This window comes from Pinus tabuliformis, chromosome 8 (assembly GCF_031772625.1).
Source record: "Pinus tabuliformis cultivar Carrire ecotype Pingquan chromosome 8, CPIR1, whole genome shotgun sequence".
NCBI lineage: Eukaryota > Viridiplantae > Streptophyta > Pinopsida > Pinales > Pinaceae > Pinus > Pinus tabuliformis.
The window spans coordinates 1,883,535,126-1,883,541,458 of record NC_142294.1 but is presented as its reverse complement, the minus strand read 5'-3'; positions in this window follow the sequence as shown (position 1 = coordinate 1,883,541,458).

Here is a 6,333-nt window from a genome sequence, read left to right as displayed (position 1 = left end):
TTGCAACCTTTGAATTTCCTATCACATATCTAGGAGGAGTGACACAAATGCACATAATTCCCCCATATTCTCTACCAAATTTTCATGGTTTGACAAATGAAGACCCAGATACATTCTTATTTGAGTTCAAAATACTTTGTAGAAGATATGATTATTGCACTAACGATCAAAGGTTGAAAGTGTTTCCTCTTACTCTAAAAGGAGCAGCTCTCCGATGGTTCATGAGCCTAGGTGGGAACTGAATCCAAACATGGGAGGACATGAAGAACATATTCATGAAGAAGTACCAGGGCTATTGCAAGGACAATGAAGATATTTTCACTATGATAGAAAGGGAAGATGAAATCTTGGAGGACTATGTAGATCGATTTCAATACAACCTTCAAAAATCAAAACATAAGCATTTAGAAAAAGAGATCTTAAAAACACTCCTTAAAAGAATCAAAGATGAATTTTTAGAACTCTTAAATCTGATAGGAAAAGGTGATGTTTTTCAATTGTCATATGATGATGTTTGTGAATTGTGCTTAAGGAATTTCAAGAGATGTTTGTTCTTTCAAGGCTGGTAAGAATTCTAGAAATGTTTGTTCTTTCTTTTCTAAATCTGCTACAAAAACAAGAGACATAAGAGCTGAAATCAATGATTTATTTGAACATTTTAAAGTTGATTTTATTAGCTCTCTAAATTCAAAATTGGATGTTTTGCAAGTTCAGAAAAATCAAGAAATTGAAGAAGTGTTTTTCCCTCATTGCTAAAAGGAGCATCTCATAGATACTCACTCTTCATTATCTAGGATGGAAGTAGCATTTCAAAGAGATGAGGAAGCTGCAACAAGGTCAAAACCATGGAAATCATGGCCTACAGGTATAATTCAAAACACTTCTTCTCCATTCCTTTACTTGCATAATCCATTATGGAATACTAATGTGTTAGGGCCGCCATGTTAATCTCAATATAACCACCACCAATCTTGTCTACAAGTTTGGCATGGTTCACCTTATGATTGCATGACTACTCTCTCTCATCTTGTATGACAAACACATTCTCCATATTCTTCACCAGCTCTTCCACAACATCTTGCTTGCCCATCAAAACCATCCACACAACCCAATCAACCACATCATCAAAATGCTCCATTCTGTACACAATTTCCTACTCAACTCATTCCACGCCCTCACCATAATAAACCAGTACAACATGCTTACACTGTTGAACTGCAAAATTTACCTACCCTTCCCACCCATTCTATCTCACATGTGCCATTATAGAAAATTTACAATGAGATTCAGAATGTTTCAAATTCAAAAATTGTAGAAGTTATGGAAAAAAATGAGGTTTCTTTTAGTTTGCATCAACAAGCCATTTTAAAAGCTCAAGAACTTCATGGTATGATGGCTATGGGAAATCAAGAAAGTAAAGGATATATTGAAGATTGGTTTCACTCCATCATTTGTTTGCAGCATCACTTTATACTTCAACAATTTTTGACACCATTTTTTCAAGGGAAGTTAGCTTCTCATATCCTAGTATTCATTAATATGCATTTTTCAAATTTGGGTATGTGCATACATGAAGATCTATTTCGAAAATGGTTCCATTGGAAATACTCTTATATATAATCATATTCATTTTTCAAATCAAAATAGGTAAGTGTAGAAAATAAAAAATAAAAATAAATAAAAGACATAAATAAATAGATTTTGTTTTAATGTAAAACTAGTTGTTTTTGTTGCAACATGCTATGGAAATCAACATCGGTGATAAATTTTTTTAATTCATTTGTGTATTTAGATGAATTATAATGGAAATAATATTTCTACAAACACTCATATTCACTTTTAACACCAATTTGAAAAAAATACTTGAATATCATATTTTTTTGGCTTGTGGGCTTGATGAAATTTCTGAAAACACAGTCGGGACAATAATTTTTTGAGGGACCAAAAGAGAATATTTTTAAAACCTATTTCTATCCTAAGTAGACCTTGATGTTCAATTTCCAACCCAATTTGAATTACTCAATTTGGATTTGAAACGAAAACGTTAGAACCGAAACATTGACAGGGTGTCTAGCGGGGAGCTCAGGAAAGAGTTGGGACAGTCGGTTTTTGGAGGCCTAAATGACCATATTTTTAAAAAATGTTTCGATGGTAGATTCCAATATGAATTTAGTTTAAAAAGGAATTTGAATCACTCATTTTCGATATCGTATGAGGAAGTTATGATCAAAATACTCACTGTCTATTGTAAATCAGCACCCTTAAAACTCTGTCTTTCCGGCTGTTCCTTAGAGTATTTGACCCATAAATTCTTCTTTTATTCAAAACCTGTTTATATTGGAGATAAATAAATGAATCTACTTTCATTTTCAATTTTAATTATTCGAATCCGACATCAAACGAAGAATCTATGCTTAAAACATTCCCTGTTGTTCTATGTGGGGTAATCGAAAATGACTCTGTTATGCAGGTTGTTCTAACTAAAATTGACATATCATATCATTGAATTTTTAAAACCTATTTCTATTGGAGATACATGTTTGAATTAACTCTCATCTAGCTTTGTAATTACTCAATTTGGACGAAAAACAAAGAAGTTGTGATTAAAACACTGCTGGTTAGTATGGTCGACCATTGCTCTCCTGCAGGTGACAAATAAATTTTACTTTGTTATTTTCTCAATGGATTTGTTATACCGAGTAACTACTTGTTGTTTTTTTCATAATTCTTGGATTAGGGGAGCCCGATCACCTCTTTTTCTCCATGATTTAATGTTTTATTGCAAGTAGACACTCGTTTTTTGGAGGTCCTAGGAGAAAAAGAAGGTCAATTTATGGACAAGTGATTCTTGAAAGAAATTTTAATGAAACAAGGGAATTTCATCCAACTCATTACCCAACGGATTCATAATAGAAGAAATGAAGAATTGATTTCCATTTGAAGATTCATGTCTTGTTACTGCTGGCAAAACATTTTTCAAAGAGATCATTTTTTTACATAATATCATAGCTGTTGTAACTTAATTTATTTATTTACATACTGCTTTTAAATAAAATGTTGTTTCTTTCCTGATTTCTCTTATATTTTTGTGTTTCAGGTGTTGCTTCCTTCAAATTGTGACCCATCCTCAGCATCAATGCAGTGAACAACTAATTCGTTCTTTTGCGTCACTGCATTTTATGATTGTGCATTTTTGTTGTTCCTTTCCGAAGGAATAACACTTCTGTACTTTTGCATTTTTGTTGTTCCTTTCCGAAGGAACATCACTTCTGCATTTTTACTGTTCCTTTCCGAAGGAATAATACTTCTACACTTCTGCATTTTTGATGTTCCTTCAGAAAGGAACAACACATCTGCACTTTCGTATTTTCGTTGTTCCTTTCCGAAGGAACAACACTTCTGCATTTTTGTTGTTCCTTTTCGAAGGAACAACACTTCTGCACTTTCAAATTTTTGCTATTCCTTTCCGAAGAAACAACACTTCTGCATTTTTGTTGTTCCTTTCGGAAGGAACAACACTTCTGCATTTTCGCATTTTTGTTGTTCCTACAAAGGAACAATGCTTCTGCATTTTTGTTGTTCCTTTCCGAAGGAACAACACTTCTACATTTTTGCTGTTCATTTCCGAAGGAACAACACTTCTGCACTTCTGCATTTTTGTTGTTCATTTCCGAAGGAACAACACTTCTGCATTTTTGTTGTTCCTTTCCGAAGGAACAACATTTTCGCATTTTTGTTGTTCCTTTCAAATGAACAACATTTTCGCATTTTTCGTTGTTCCTCTTAAGGAACAACACTTTTTCGCATGCATTTTTTTGTTGTTCCTTTCAAAAAACAACACTTTTTTTGCGTGTATTTTTTCGTTGTTCCTTACAGGGAACAACACTTTTTCACGTGCATTTTTTTTGCTATTCCATACAGGGAACAACACCTTTTTGTGTGTATTTTTTGCTTTTTGGCATGCATTTTCTTTGCTGTTCCCTACAAGGAACAACACTTTTTTTTGAGTGTTTTTGCTTTTCCTTCAAAGGAGCAACACTTAAGGAGTATTTTCGAGAGAAACTCTTCGTTCCCCTTGTGGGATTATTCCTAGTTCATCTCAACCACATTTTACTGATTCCCTTTCATGGCATGAAGTACACTACTTTTATGAGGACAAGAATTATGGATTCTATTGAAGTGAGTTAATATCATTCACGTTATGATCTTTAACATGACAACGCCTTAATGATAAATTATTTTCAAAAGGGATACAATTATTTATATACTACTTTACTACATTATTTTCTGTTGAACATAATATTGATTGATCATCTTAATACCATGTTGGTTCCACCCTTCCTGATTATAATCTTCTCTGTCTGTAATAAATGAGATTATGGGTATATTTTTCTTTCTATTGACATGTTCAACTTCTTCCACCATCCCTACTCTTAAGGAGTACTGAGCCTACTTTTTATCATAAAAATGTGTGATAACAATAAAATTTTGTTCGCAGATGGAGGATAGGGGGTCTCATTACGAGCCAACCTACCATGTTCATAAGGCTGTAACAAAGTGACATTCCCATTATGGCCACTACACCAAGGTTATGATCCATTGGATAGCCAAATTATCCTTGGAACAAGAGGTCTCATCACGAGCCGGCCTGATCACTTTTGCTACATCCCAGTGAATGGCAATGTGGTTATCGGGTTACCATGCTAGCACACTGATCTCTTCCGTAGAACAACACTGGAACTCTCCATTTATAAATTGAGGATCCTGGCTCATATGGGTTAAAAAACAACCCTGCCGAGACTATGGATGTCTGCTGGCAGCAGAGGCTCTACTTATGGTATTGAAGTTATATCTTATAGTCAATACCATTTTCTTATTTTTTCTTTTTATCGGAGAAGTTATTTCCTTAATTTTTTTCCCTATTTTGAACCTTTACGCATGAGAAATTATTTTCTGATCAATCACATCATTTTTCAGCTAGAATACCGTCAGCAAAGCATCTTTTTAGCATATTGCTGTCCTTTTTCTTTTTCGCATAACTTATCATCAATACAAAGCGTCCTATCTTTTATTCATAGCTATCTTTACACACTCTGCTCTCATTATAACCATAACTCTCACCGTCTTATCATTGATATGTGTAATTTGCTTCATTTACTGTTGTATTGTTCATTCCCTTGCCTTGTCGTCAGCACAACACCTTTCATATGCTTTATGGTCATGGAATCCTTTTTTCAGTTGGAGGGGGGAATATATGCATTATGTGATAGCATGCGATATGATTACTGTACTCTGCCATAACTTGTTGATTTGACAAAATATTAATATTGCATGTATACAAAAGTTTTTCTGATTGAAATTTTTGCATGCATCTTAATCTATTGCTATTCAAAACTAACACTATGGATTCAAGAACATTGTATGCAAAAAAGTGATTTGTTTACAGGAGAACAACAAGTATGGGGAGGAAACTCTATTCACAACATGACCACACTATTGCAACTAACAAAAGAGGCTCGAGCAACTCGCGAACATGAACAATTGTTTAGACATGATGTGCTTGCCTGGATTCCACCTTTTGCATCACTTTTAACACCAACTCTGCCTACATCAGCTTCAACAAATGCCAATACATATATGTCATTCCACATTTTTATTTTTGGAGGTAAAACTTGAGGTAAAATAACATAATTTTCTGATTTATTACGAATTTAGGAGAATTTAATGAAAATCCATTTTGAGCATTATTTATCATCATTCATTCCACATCTTTACCATTTCCCATTTCAGCGGCATATCATCTTTCAGTTTGGGGGAGTGTTGCTTTCATTTTTTTTTTTTCTTATGACCATGTCATTCATATTCTTTATCATCCATTGCTATTCTTATTCTTTCTCAACCCCTCCCTTATTCCATGTTGTTTTACACCAAGCATAGAATTCAAAAGATGGTAGCAACCACCTCAATTTTTTTTTTTTTCTAGCATTGCATGAGGGCATGCTAATTCTTTAGATAGAGAGAGGAATTGCTATGCATGATAGATGTTTTCTACTTGCTTTCTCATTTAAGGCATACAATTTCAGTGCAGAAATTGATTTCCATAATATTTTAAAACTATGAACTCAATTCTTATGATCTCTAGAAAACACGGACGTATCATTCAAATACACAAACCCAGATAATTTCAAGTTAAATTGGTTCATAAAATTTCAGAAATCATGCACTATCACCTACAGCCATTTTGTTTATATCTCATGATCCGTGCATCAAAACAATCTGATTTTTGGATCATAGAAGCATTAATATAGTAGAAATCTACTTGTAAAATTTCAG